Source organism: Ornithorhynchus anatinus, chromosome 4, assembly GCF_004115215.2.
Source record: "Ornithorhynchus anatinus isolate Pmale09 chromosome 4, mOrnAna1.pri.v4, whole genome shotgun sequence".
NCBI classification, from domain to species: domain Eukaryota; kingdom Metazoa; phylum Chordata; class Mammalia; order Monotremata; family Ornithorhynchidae; genus Ornithorhynchus; species Ornithorhynchus anatinus.
In genome coordinates, this window is record NC_041731.1 from 74,676,539 (window position 1) to 74,691,677 (window position 15,139).

The following is a 15,139-nucleotide window of genomic DNA, read 5'->3' on the forward strand; positions in this document are numbered from 1 at the left end:
CCTGTATCTACCCCAGCGCTTAGAACAGTGCTCTGCACATAGTAAGCGCTTAACAAATACCAACATTATTATTATTAAACACTTCCTATGTGCCATGCTCTGTACTAAACACTCTGGTATAGTCAAATAAATTGGATTGGATACAGTCCCTGTCCCACAGGGGGCTCTCAGTCTCAGTCCCCATTTTATACACGAGGTAACTGAGGCACAGAAAAGTGAAGTGACTTGCCCAAGGCCAAACTGCAGACAAGTGGCAGAGACGGGAATGGAACCCATGACCTTCTGACTCCCAGGCCCGGACTCTATCGACTACGCCATGACCTTTCCATAATAACTGTGGTATTTGTTAAGTGCTTACTCTGGTCCAAGCACTATACTAAGCACTAGGGTGGGTACAAGCAAATGATGTAGGACACAGCCACTATCCCATGTGTAGCTCACAGTCTCAATCCCCATTTTACAGATGAGGCAACTGAGGCCCAGAGAAATGAAGTGATTTGCCCAAGGTCACAGCAGAAAAGTGGTAGAGCCAGGAGTAGAATCCATGATCTTCTGACTCCCAGGCCAATGCTCTATCCACTATGCCATGCTGCTTTCACCATCACAATTTAGAGAGAGGTTCAAAGGAGGAAAAAGAACATGCCGGAGAAATAAAGTCACAATGCAAAGCTAATGCTTTGCAAAATAATGCACCGTACATCATTGCTGAAATGTGGTTTCTTCCCATTTATTCTCAGCCACTTAGGGACACAAACGCAGTTGTCAGATCTGGCTTCTATTTGATTTATTCCCACACAAATTCTTGAGGGATTTGTCAATGAACACAATAGTTCACTGGCAGCCACTAGCACTTCAGCTTCTTGAATTACTGTGACCAATTGGAAAGTCAGGTTCGATCCAACTGGCTTTGGATTGGTGGGGATGGAAAGGACCAGCAGAAATGTGAAAGGTTTGCAGAGAGCATCCTCAGATTTCTAAAAGACTCATCAGATCACACAACCCCACCTCTTCCCCGGAAAGCAGATGCCTTCTTGTTCTGAGGTCCAAATGGCCCCAGATTCCTGCTCTGATTGATTTGACAGCAGAGATCTCTCTTGGGGCCTGCTGAGTGAAAGGTCAACACAACTCGAATCACATGCCTGATTTAGCGGCCAAGACACCGAATGAACGACCCCCCTTGCCGTGGCCTTTTACAAGTGTGACTACTAGACTGCTCCATCTTTCTTTCCTTGCCTGCCCTTCTCCACCCACATCCTTCTCTAGGGTGGGGCTTTCTGACTCAGTGGAAGATGAGCCAATAAAGGAATGAGGTCAGTGGCGTGATTCAGAAAAGGAGTCTACTGCCATGTTATCCTTGACTCTCTATTGCAGCCTATGTCCTAGCATCCACAGAACTTTAATAATAATAACGAGGGTATTTGTACAGCACTTTCTGTGTGTCAAGCACTGTTCCAAACACCGGGGTAGGTACAAGCTAATCAGTTTGGACAAAGTTCATGTCCCACATAGTGTTCACTGTCTTACTCCCCATTTTACAGATGAGGTAACTGAGGCACAGAGAAGTTAAGTGACATCACATAGCAGACAAGCGGCCTGTGCTCTATGCACTAGCAATGCTGCTTCTCACAACTAGTTCTGTTTTTTCATCTTTCAGGGTAGTATTCACCACAGCCCCACAGAAACTTTTAACTCCATTTTCTCCGTAACAACTGGCCATGCTTCCCTTGAGATTAAATGTGTTTCCATTTTCAACTGAACTCTATGCTTTGATCTCATTTCCAATTTATGAACAAAGCTACCCTCTTCTCAAAGTCCCCTCTGCCCATCTTAATTCTGATTCCACTCGATGCAATTGGTTTCCTGAGTTATCACCTTATTCAGCAGCAAAACAGGGCCTGCCTCATTTACACTCTATTGTCCTTCATTTCACTAGATTTTCTTGGAAGATGTGACATTTATTAATAGCTTATTTTCATAGGCACGAGCCACGCACTTAATTTATGTGCACTTTGGAAAAAGCAGAACAAAAACGCTAACATTATTTCTCTCCAAAATGAGGAAATTTCAAATTTCTGCACTTTCAGTGTGGACTTTCTGGCTCAGGTGGCGGCAATTCAAGGCCTCTTGTTGAGTGAGAAATAGTCCCTATCAAACTTGTCCTTCTTCAAAACTCAGGATTTTATCGCATCAAGTTTCAGTCACCTTCCCATTTTCATTTATCCTAGCTTGATTTTACAGCCCTCTTCATATTTTCCTAAAGTTCTTTATGGCAGTGAAATGCACAAACAGCTTTATGTAAAAATGTTCTATTTCAAGTTTCTCATTAATATATTGATTGAAGGACCATTAATATGGTATTTTAAATATTTAAATATGTTTATCAACTTATTTTAGCCTTTTAAAAAAAGTTCTCATTATGTTCCCAGATCAGTTTTATACATCTCTTAGAATTCTGTTTACTGTCTTTATGTTTATTCTCTTTTCCATTTTCATTTGCATATTGCTCACACCAAAGCATTTCCCTCACCCTATAGCTACTTTGGTTTAATCTTTATGAACTCTGTGTGTCTCTTTTTGAAAGACTCATAGAGGGTTTTAACAAATTTATTTTTTCAGAAACATCTAGTTGGTACTTTCTCTTATTTCTCACATTTAACCTGACATTCTGCACTTCAGGAGATCAATGTCTAGGGTAACTCTAGTGCTCTATTTCCAATCTTTTCTCTCCAGTTCTGGTCTCCAAGTGTCTCTGTATGATTAAAAATCTATATATAGCTAGGCCAGTTCTGTTCACGCTTCAGTTTAAATGTAGATTGTGCAGGAGTTAGAAGGAACCAGATCAGACCATGCAACTCAAAAATTTCAGAAAGGGTACAGAAAGTCTAAGCACAATACAATTGGGATGTTTTCTGTAAAACCAGAGTATAGGAGTGTAGGTGAGATTTCTAGGTAATTTTCATTAAAATAATGATGGTTTTGTGTTTTTCAGGGGTTTGTTTTAGGCCCTCTCCTAAAAGTGTATTTTTGAGACTCTCCCTTCCTCCATTCCTGAACATTCAGCTTGAAAGGTTCTTCCTAGTTACTGAAAATTCCAGAATGCTGTTTCCTCAATTGCTTAAAATGTGAACTACCTAGATTGGTTAAAGCCAATTTTTTGAATGAGAGAAAATATAATTTCCCCAAATGATAAAGCACCTAGATTAAATGCTTAAACGAATCATGCTGATGAGTTTTCTCCAAGGGCTGCTGAGATACATAAATCAGTTTATACTGGCCTTGAACAGAGGATAGTCTATGTAGACATCATAACAGTCAGAACCCAAAGAGAACTCAAGAGCTCACAGGTGTCTGTCTTACTTTATGAATTAGTCATTATATTTATATTAATATCTGCCCCCTCCCTATCACCCCCTTCCCCCCAACCACTGGGACTGTAAGCTCGTTATGGGCAGAAAACTTGTCTGCAAATTCTAATGCAATCTACTCTCCCAAGTGCTTAGTACAATACTCTGTATATTATAAGTGCTCAATAAATACCACTGATGCATGGAGCTGTGTATAGAGTACAGGTCTGGAAGTCAGAAGGTTGTGGGTTCTAATGCCTGGCCCTCCACTTGCCTGTGTGACTTTAGGCAAGTCACTTCACTTCCCTATGCCTCCGTTCCCTCATCTATAAAATAGGGTTTAAAACTATGAGCCTCACATGGGGCAGGGACTGTGTCCAACCCAATTTGCTTGTACCCACTCCAATGCTTAGTACAGTGCCTGGCACTTAGTAAACACTAAACAAATATCAGAATTATTATTATGCACTAATTGAATGGCAGGAACACAGTTTGTTATGAAGCTTTGGGGAAAGTTCTTATCGTGAAACCTACTGAAAAAGTACAGGAAATTAGACTGGGTACTAGGTATATTTTTAAAGATCATAAAGTGTAGACCTCAGTAAATGCTATGAAGCCCAACTAAATCCCCTGTACTTTTGCTGTGAGAAAATATTATAATATTGTATAAATATTGCTTCAATATTTTACTGATTTGAGTATTTTTTTCTTTCATTCACTTATTAATCAATGGTATTTACTGAGTATTTACTATGACCAGAGTACTGTACTAAGATAGAGTTGGTAGACACAATCCTTGCCCAAATGTAGAATACAGTCTAGAGGGGGAAGTAGACATTAAAATGGAGATAGATGAAATGGCAGCATATAAAGAAAGAATGTGTCCCAAGTTATTTAAGCCTGAAGATGGGGTAAATAGAAAGTGCTTATAAGAGTGCAGATCCAAGTGCACAGAAGGGAAAGCAAGGAGGGGAAATAAGAGTTAGATGGGGAGGGTCTCTAGGAGGAAATTTTTATTTTAGGATGGCTTTGAAGATGGGGAAGAGTGATAGGCTATCATAAAAAATGAAGGGGAAGGACTTTCAGGACAGAGGGAGGATGTTTACAAGTGGTTTGTGGTAAGTCATATGGAGTCGAAGTACATTGAGAAGCTTGGTGTGAGAGATGTGAAGTGTGTGAAGGGGGCTGAATCAGGAGATCAGCGAGGTAAAATAGGAGGGAAAGAGCAGATTGAGTGTTTTAAAGCCAATGAAAAGAGGAGTTTCTGTTTGATGATGAAAGCAGCATGGCCTAGTGGAAAGAGCATGGGCTTGGGAGCCAGGGGACCTGAGTTCTAATCTCATTTCTGTCTCTTGTCTGCTCTGTGACCTTTGGTAAGTCATTTAACTTATTGGTGCCTCGGTTTTTTCATCTGTAAAATGGGGGACCATTTGTACCAACTCTGTTATATTGTACTCTCCCAAGCACTTACTACAGTGCCCTTCACACTGTAAGCACTCAATAAATATGATTGATTGATTGGAATTAAATCCTACTCCCTCCTATTTAGACTGTGAGCCCTATGTGGGACAGACTGTATCCAACCTGTTTATTTTTTTCTTCCCCAGCACTTAGAATGGTGATTGACACATAATAAGCACTTAGCATGTATCATAACACTAATAAGTATCAATATTATTATTATTATTGCTATTATGTGGAGGTGAATAGGCAACCATTGGAGGAAGTGCTCAGTAAACATGATTGATTGACTGGGGAGGCATAGGCTGAACTTTTTTTTTTAGGAAAATGATCCTAGCATCAGAGCTAAGAAAGATTAGAATGGGGAGAGACAAGAGGAAGAGAAATCAGCAAGAAAGTTGATGCAATAATTATTATAATAATCAAGGAGGGAGATAAGTGCTTGGATCAGCAAGGTAGCAGTTTGGATTAAAAGGAAAGGGCAAAATCTAGCGATGTTATGAATGTAGAACTGACAGGATTTGGTGTCAGACTGAGTATGCGGGTTGATTGATAGAAATGAGTCAGGCATATTGTCAGGGTATCTATCAATCACTTACTTTGTGCAGTGTTATGTCCTAGGTGCTTGGGAGCATCAGTGAAAGGCACAGTTCTAAATCTCATGACTTTCACAATCAAAATGAAGGCCAATATTGCTAAACTCTCTCCTTGCCTATTGAAGTCACTCCTACCAATAAACCTATCTGGCCCAAAGGTACAGTGTCATACTTTGGTTTCAGACCTACACTATCCATGCTAGTCCCTGCCCCTATGTGAGTACTATATCATGTTCTAAAGTATGTGAATGAAAGAGAGAGGAGAATGGGGTGGAGTTATAAAGAGGTAAAGAAGAGAATGGAAACCCCTTTTGATTTGGGATGGAAACCAATCAGGGCCAGGGGCAGCTTGAGGTTGGAATTGTATGAAAGTGCCAACTCACCTTTGTTCTGGCATCTCCTACAGTCTCATTATATGCCCTAATTAAAAATGAACAAAAAATCCTTTACTTTTCATCTTCCCAACGAGAGCCATCCAAATTGCTTATGCTCAGCTCAAGAGCTAACCACTTTGTACCCAAAACAGCCCAAACCTGAGTTACTTTCCAGCAATGGGTAGGAGCAAAAGATGCATATGGGATTGATGTAGTACTGGGGAAAGAGATAATAGGACACACCTCCTGACTAACCAGAAACCCATAAGGTGAACTTCATTGACAGAGGAATGCATCCTCTGAACAGCAGAGTTTCTTTTATTCCCTAAAGAACTCCAACCCACTTATAAAGAAAGCTTTCTTTCAGAGGTCAAATAAACACAGGAAACTCTAGCATATCCCCTTTATCTGAAAAATAAGGCCTCAAACAGACCACGTTTAACAAGTGCTTATTACCATTCACAGTCTGAAATATACACTTTTTAGGACAATCTGTAAAACCAAGGTCAAGGGGCCAGGAGAAACACAGTTCTCGGTGCATTTCAAATCCATGTGCTTCATTTCACTCCCCTGAAAGAGAAGGACTTACCAAGAGCTCAACTCCATAGAGGCAAAAGAAAGGTTTTCCCATGTTTTTTGCTTCAAAGGGTTTAGGAAGCACAAATAAGAGTTATTCATTGCTTACTGAGCAGAATTCCAGATTTCAGAGGGGTAAAAAAGGCTGGGTGCTTGAATAATGGGTGAGAGAGAGAGAGGAAGAATACAGCTGCTTAACCTGTATATAGGCTTAAGGAGAACTCCATGGTCTTCATAAAGGGATTAATCACAGAAATTAGAAGCCATGTGGCCTAGAGGATAGACCGCAGGGCTTGGAATCAGAACCTGGGTCCCTGCCCTCCCATGCTGGATTGAGAACGAACCTGCCATTGGAGAAGACCTTGGAAATAAAGTTTAAATGGCCCCGAGAGTGATATGAGAAAGTGGTGTTAGTGGGTTGGTTGTCTCGCTGTCCACAGGTTGGCTGGGGTAAGAGATTAATCCAGGATGGGCTTCCCAGTCTTCTGACCCTTTCATTTGACACTCCCCCGACACACCAACTGCAGCATCCAGTATCCCCAGCATCTGGCTTCCCCTGCCCCTCCACCTCATTTCTTCCCCACCCCAACTTTAAAGGCAGGGAAGCATGACTGTTGCTGTATCTTCCTTCTCCTTTCTGGACTGCATAGCCTTAGGACCTCCATTTCCCCTAGAGTGGGTGGGAGTGGCACGGGAGGTGGTGGACATTTGATGATTCTCTGGTGTTTTGTTTCTTCTCATGCTTTCCATCCTCCCATTTGGCCACCTCAGCCCATAAAGCTCATCCTCAACCTTAGTTAATAATAATGTTGGTATTTGTTAAGCGCTTACTATGTGCAGAGCACTGTTCTAAGTGCTGGGGGAGACACGGGGGAATCAGGTTGTCCCACATGGGGCTCACAATCTTAATCCCCATTTTACAGATGAGGTAACTGAGGCCCAGAGAAGTTAAGTGACTTGCCCACAGTCACACAGCTGACAAGTGGCAGAGCTGGGATTCGAACTCATGACCTCTGACTCCAAAGCCCATGCTCTTTCCACTGAGCCACGCTGCTTCTCTGCTTCTCTAGTTCCACAAGCTCATTGTTATACTGTACTCTCAGAAGCACTTAGAACAGTGCTCCATACACAGTAAGCACTCAATCAATACAACTGACTGACTTCAGTCCTACTGGAAAGACCATGGGGATGGAAATTAGAGGACTGGGTTCCAATCCTGGATCCTTGGAAAAGTCACTTCACTTCTCTGTACTCAGTTACTTCATCTGCAAAATGGGGATTCAATATCTGTTCTCTCTCCTAACTTAGACTCTAAGCCCCATCTAATTATCTTGTATCTACTCAGAGCTTAGTACAGTGCTTAGCACAAAGTAAACATTTAACAAATATTATAATTGCTAGAGCCAATTGCTCTGGGTAGATTCTCAGTCCTGAATTTCAGGACAGATGCTCATCCACTATTCCCAAGGGTAGACTCCATCATCATTGTCATCATCCGTATGATGTGTAGAACATTCTATTAGACACCTATTCTAGTCAGAAAAGTTAGAGAGGCTGCCTAACATGTAGAATCCACACCACACACTGTGCAGGGAGGAAGTGCTAAGGGACTTCTGTGAGCACTTGAGAAAGAATATAAAAGAAGGGAAAGACAGGTTCTAGCTTCGGAGACCCTCAAATCTAATGGGGAGGGCGATTGAGCAGGCATAAATTATTTAAATAGAGTGGAAACCTGGGAAAAATAGAAATAAAACTGGTAATAAATGTCCTAATTATTTTTGAAAATCCTTAAGGCCTTACCGTGTGATAAAAATTTATTTAAAAAATAAATGAGAAAAAGTTGTTGAATCATTAAATACGTAGGTATAAAATGTGGCTAATACAATATGACCAGGGGTAGGACAAATTTGTTGGGAAATGCCTCATGGGAAAGAGGGATTGTCAAGAGGCTGGTGTTTGGTTAGGCTTGGCTTGGCAAAGAGAAGGGTTAAGCACCTCACAGGATTCTGGGCAACTAAGGAAAGCCTGCTGAGATTCTATCCCTGCCAAAGCCCTGCACAGGAATGTTGGGACAGAGATGGAACAGCTACGTAGGGCAGGGAGTTCCCAGGAAGGTGTTTTTTTAGGCTAGGGGAGTTGTAGGCATGTTTGAAAGCAGAGGAGAAAGAACCAACAGAGACTGAGCCAGTGTTTTTATAAGAGCTGAAGTATGGGGCTAGAGGGACAGGTAGATGAGGGAGTTTTTAAAAGCAGGCAGGCAGATCTCCTCTCAAATTGACAGCCAAAAAGAGGACAGAGTGAATGGGGGCATAAGGGGAGATGCCAGGGGGAGGTCTGGGGAAGTTCACACTTGATGGTTTCAATTTTGCAACAAAGTCATCAGGAGCAAGAGGAAGGAAAATGGATGCAGCAATAGTTTAAAAATTCGGGAATATTTTGTTTAGGCAGTAGACATGGGAATCCATACAGGAGGCAAAGAAATGTTGCTGAGCAGAGGAGAGGGCAGAGTTAAAGCAGAGGATGTTGAATTTGCCAATAAAGCACTCAACTATTTCACTCCTTCCTACTTTATCTCGCTGAATGCTTACTGTAACCTAGCCCACACACTTCACCTACTGCCAACCTAATCACTGTACCACGATCTTGACTATTTTACTATGGACCCCCGACCATGTCCTCCCTATGGCCTGGAACTCCTCCCTTAATCAATCGACCATCACTCTGGTCACCTTTAAAGCCATTTTAAAATCACACCTCCAAGAGGACTTCCCTGATTAAGCCCTCTTTTCCTCTATTGCCTCTTGCTTCTATGTTGCCTATGCATTTGGATCTGAACCTTTTAAGTGCTGATATTCACCCCACCCTCAGCTCCACATAATATCCATAATTCATTTATTTTAATGTCTGTCTCCCACTGTAGATTTTTAAGCTCCTTGTGGGCAGGGAATTTGTCTACCAAATTGTTGTATTAAACTCTCCCAAGCACTTAGTACAGTGTTCTGCACATGGTAAGCACTCAATAAATACCACTGATTGATTGATCGTACCTGAAGTGGAAGGAAGTTTGTAAAGTCAAGAACTTGAATGCTAATATCCAAGATCATTTAAATTAAAGATAACAAGGCATAACTATACCTAACCCGGAATGCTCATTTCATGCCACTACTGTCACCATAAGAGCTCCTTTAATGTCTTTGGGTAGGATTATTTTTACCTTACCTCTGAATTTTCTCATTTCAGTAGATTTACAGACTCTCATGTCACTCTTTATTCGATCTATATTTAAATTGGTTGAAATCTATTTTGAATTATTGAAATTCGAAGCATTACCCACAGCGATTTAGGTAACCACTGTTCACCCAATTTTGCAGTGATATTAGATTCCTCAACAAAGGAGACATATTCTTGATTCCTAGACCTGCAATCCAAGTCTGCTCTCTAGCCCTTGCCAGCTGCCAGCTTTGGAAATTCCAAATTAAATAAATTGCTGAAGCCTACGCCATGGTCGTCATCCGCTACTGAGTTTGAGGTTCACAGGCTGAAGGAGTAAATAAATAAAAGCACAGGAAAAAAGAATTTTTAGGAGTGACTAAGCCAAGAAATTGATTTTCTTCTTGTTTACACAAGAGGGAATGTTCACCCCTTAAAGTATTGGAAAGTTGGATTCTCTTCTTCTAGATTATCATTTTCAAAACACTAGGAGCTGCAAAATAAGTTTTGTGTGTGATTTTCATTTTTTGTTATATCTTTTAATTTTCCAAAGAACTAGCATTGTCCAACTTCTTTCATTGTTCTCATAACAGTAGATTTTCCTCTGTGAGGTATAAAAAGGTAGAGATGGGGAAATTGAGGAACAGAGTGTTTAAGCAATTTGTACAAGACCACAGACAAGGTAACTTACTGCTGAGACTGAACTCACCTGAATCCAAGAGCCATGCTCTGTATGTAGTTTGGTAGTCTATGTTACAGGCATGAGGGATAAGGAAAGACATAGAGGAATCATCCTCCTCCAATACAGATGCATCAGATCCTGGACCAATCCAGGTATGTGGGGCAAGAATCTGACAATGGTACTTGGAGTCCTGAAGGAGAGGGGTGGAAATTAAAATAATAATAATAATGGAATTTGTTAAGTGCTTACTATGTGCCAAGCAATGTTCTAAGCTCTGGGATAGATACAAGGTAACCAGGTTGTCCCACGTGGGGCTCAAGTCTTAATCCCCATTTTCCAGATGAGCTAACTGAGGCACAGAGAAGTTAAGTGACTTGCCCAAAGTCACTATTCAACAATGTGGTTTGTGGAGCCCAAACTGGAATCACACTTGGGTTTTCCACTTTGACCTTTATAATTCATATTGACAAAGGAAATGAAGGAAACCTTATTTCCAGGGTTCTGAACATATTTCCTGGGACATCAAGAATCAATAGGAGCTGCATTTTATCCTTTTGGCCACCAGAGAGTATTCTGAGCATTGAAACAATAATTTATGGAATATCATCACAAAAGAGTTAATACAGCTACCAAATGTGACAGATGTAATCCAGGAAATCATCTCAGCCCTGAGAAACAGTTTCATAATCTGAAAAATACTTTTTATACTAAATAGCTAAAATGTTAATCTTGATGGGATATCATTTTCCTTAAAAGTCCCCAACTGTTCACGTCAATTATTATTATTATTGCATTTGTTAGGGGCTTACTATGAGCCAGGTACTGTATTAAGCTCTGGAATGGATACAAGCAAATCAGGTTAGACACAGTCCCTGTCCCACACAGGGCTCAGAGTCTTATTCCCCATTTTACAGATGAGGGAACTGAGGCAGAAAGAAGTGAAGTGATTTGCCTCAGGTCAAACAGCAGACAAGTGGCAGAGCTGGGATTAATAATAATAATGTTGGTATTTGTTAAGCGCTTACTATGTGCAAGGCACTGTTCTAAGTGCTGGGGGGATAGAGGTGATCAGGTTGTCCCTCATGGGGCTCACAGTCTTCATCCCCATTTTACAGATGAGGTAACTGAGGCCCAGAGAAGTTAAGTGACTTGCCCAAAGTCACACAACTGACAAGTGGCGGAGTCAAGATTAGAATCCATGACCTCTGAATCCCAAGCCCATGCTCTTTCCATTGAGCCACACTACTTCCACTCGTGACTTTCTGACTCCTAGGCCCATGTTCTATCTTTGCCATGCTGCTTCCCAGGTATGTATGGAGGGCTTACTATATGCAGAAATCTTTGGCATTTTTTTGAAGATGATATCAATTTCCTTCATATCAACCTCTGATTCTTGAAGTGTAATCCATGGCTTAGTCTTCCCACGATGTATGGGTTGTCAGGCATTGGAATAGTTCCATAGCACCATGAAGGGGTGATCTTGAAGGATAAGTATCCTGTGGAAGCTGGGTGAACCAAGGGGCTTACGTCTGCTCTCCCATTAGGGTCTGTGTCCATGTAAGGGTGAGCAAACCAAGTCAGTCTTCTCATACTCCTGCTGGCTGAATCTCCCGGCAGACTATGGGAGATGGACAACTGTTTATGGTTGGACTACACAATGTGCTATCAAAGAAGCTAAGGCCTAGTGGAAAACCACATGCCTGAGAATCAGAAGACCTTGGTTCTAATTCTGGCTCTGCCACGTGCCTACTATGTGACCTTGGGGAAGTCATTTTACTTTTCTGGTGTGTCAATTTCCTCACTCAAAAAATGGGGATTCAATACCTAATCTCCCTCCTACTCAGATTCTGAATCTCACATTAGGCAGAGACTGTGTCTGATATAATTATCTTATGTTTATCCCAGTGCTTAGTACAGTTCTTGGAACAGAGCAAGCTCTTAAATAGTTATTTCCATTATTGTACCCCATACATTAGACACACAGCCAGCAATTTCATACCCTATTCATTTACATAGTTGCCACACTTCTTTGAATATTTTAAACACATTAAAACAGGGATTGAACTACTACATGGGTCATATTACCACTAAGTTTAGCACCAAGGGGAGAAAGAGAAGAAAGAGAAGAAGAAGAAAAAACGATGAGGTGAGAAGGAAGAGGAAGGTAAAAGGGCACTTGAGATGTCTTACTTCACTCTGTCAAATGTTGCCAGTCCATCAGCCATAGCTGTGTTTATTGTGCTTGGAAGAGTACATACAACAATAAAACACATTCTCTGCCCATAGTGAGCTTACAGCCTAGAGGGGGAGACAGACATTTAGTACAAATAAATTAAGCTATGTACACACAAATGCACATACATACATACATACAAGTACATACAAACGTTCTAAATTTCTCACTCATTTTCTGGTCCTCCTTCCCCAAAGAGCAGCTATCATTGATTACAAATCACTAGTACAAAAAATATATTTTATTTTCTCCTAAAAAATCAGGATGGGGCAATTAATTATGCAGTGGATGCAATGAGGAGATTAAATAATAATAATAATAATGGTATTTGTTTAGCGCTTACTATGTGCAAAGCACTGTTCTAAGCGCTTGGGGGATACAGGGTGATCATATTGACCCATGTGGGGCTCACAGTTTTAATCTCCATTTTACAGATGAGGTAACTGAGGCACAGAGAAGTGACTTGTCCAAAGTCACACAGCTGGCAAGCGGCCGAGCTGGGATACAGTATGTCAGCCTGTCTCCCCAGCAACACCTTAAAAGTTGGACTGTGAGACTCATGTGGGTTGGGGACCATGTCCAAACTGATTAATTTGTATCTATCTCAATGCTTAGAACAGTGCTTGACACACTGCAAACACTTAAATGTCATTAAAAGAAAAAGAAAAGAAAATGTAACAGGATTCACGTGGACCACAGCCAAAATTTTGCTCTGCCACCAGTCTGAGGTTCTGGCTGTCCCAGGGCAGACAAAGATCTGATCCTAAATTCTCAGATTCAGTCCTCTCTAGCACCGATATAGAGTTCTCTGAAAGAATCATAGTCTCAGTAGTCAAATTAATCCACCATTTAGGGTAACCAGACATCCAGTCAAATAATAAATGCCTTCAATCAAAAAGACCTCATTTCATTTCTGACTGTTTTATTGATTAGTTAAGGGCTCCAATTAATATTTTATATGATTTAACTTTTATATTTAAAGGATTTGACTGCTCATCCATAAAATGAAGTTATCTGTAAGTTCATTCATTCATTTTATTGTATCTATTATATGTATCTACTGAGTGTTTGGGTGCATACAAATAATAGTCCCTGACCTTGAAGAATTTACAATCTGTTAGGTGCAAAGGGAACACAGAGTTGTCGGATATAAGGGGAAGAAGGAGTAAATATATAGAAAACTGCTAATAGCAAAAGTTTGAAAACATGAATTCAGTTAAACTTTATGGACAAAGATCCTCATTTTTGGCAAATTTCTCCAAAGACCGATGTTTTTAAAGTGGGTTTACAAATTGACTATTGCTTTTCTCAAGGGCACTTAAGGCTAGGTTTCAGCATTGTTAATGAAGAAGGGGCAGGGTAGTGGGGAAGCATCATGCCCTAATGGACAGAGTATGGGCCTGATGATCAGAAGACCTGGGTTGCCTGCCTAGTGATTTTGATCAAGTCACAACTTCTCTGTGCCTCAGTTTCTCCAACTACTTGTCTGCTGGGTGGCCTCGGGCAAGTTACTTTACTTCTCTGTGCCTCAGTGACCTCACCTGGAAAATAGAGATTAAGACTGTGAGCCCTGTGAGGTACAGAATATAACCAGATTTGCTTGTATCCACCACACGCACTTTGTTCAGTCCCTGGCATACAGGAAACACTTAAATGCCTCAATTATCATGTATTATTATTATTCCTCATCTGTAAAATTGGAATTAAATGCCAGTTCTCTGCCTTTCTTAGACTGTGAGTCCTATCTGGGACAGAACTGTGTCCTATTCGATTAACTTGTTGCTACCCTGTGCTTAGAACAGTGCATAGCAAATATAATAATGAGAAGGAAAGCAGAAGGAAAAAGGCAGAAGGAAGAATGGAATAGAATTCAGCCCAGGTTTCCCACAGAGATTTGTGAGGAAGCAGGAGAAAATGATATTTTCTGCTTTCAGTCCCATTTGTTTGCAGTTTACTATCTGCTGGCCTTACACTGGCTTCCCTTGCTGCTTCCAGGAAAGAAACGCTGTGGGTTTTTCCATGGAGATTCATGGAGAAATGGGAAAAAAAAAAATACTTTCTGCTTTCCTCCTCCTACTTTTCAATTTATTATGTACTCATCTCCTCTGCCCTATTCCCAGCAAGGAAAAAAAAAAAAGCATTTTTTCTTTAGTTGTTATTTTTTGGTAGGTAAACAGGAGAAAGGCAATAGGAGAAAGTATTTGTTACTTACCCTCCTACTTGTTTGCAGTTCATTATTGGATTATAAAAGGTAATGAAACTTCATCAGGCTTGTAAGAAGAGTAAAATACCTCTCTTGCCTTCTACCTCAAACTCCAGCAACCACAACCAGACTGCACTGGGAAACTGGAGACCTGGGAAACAGTGCTTGCTCTTTGCAAGTTACAGTGGATTGTCAGTACCAACTGTACCCACCCTCACACATTCAAAACAAAGAGGATTGCATAACTGGCAAGGGGGACTCAGGCAGATGTTCCCTTTCAATCAGATCATGGCAAGCACTCAACAAGATTTTGCCTGGGGGAACCAATTCAAAAAGGAGGGTGAAAGGGACAGACCATAACCTAATGTTTTAAATGGAAAAATCCAAACAACAAATGTTTCCCCAGAAGCTTTTCATTTGTCATGGGAGTCAGAGATCAGTAAGTCACAACCCCATCAGG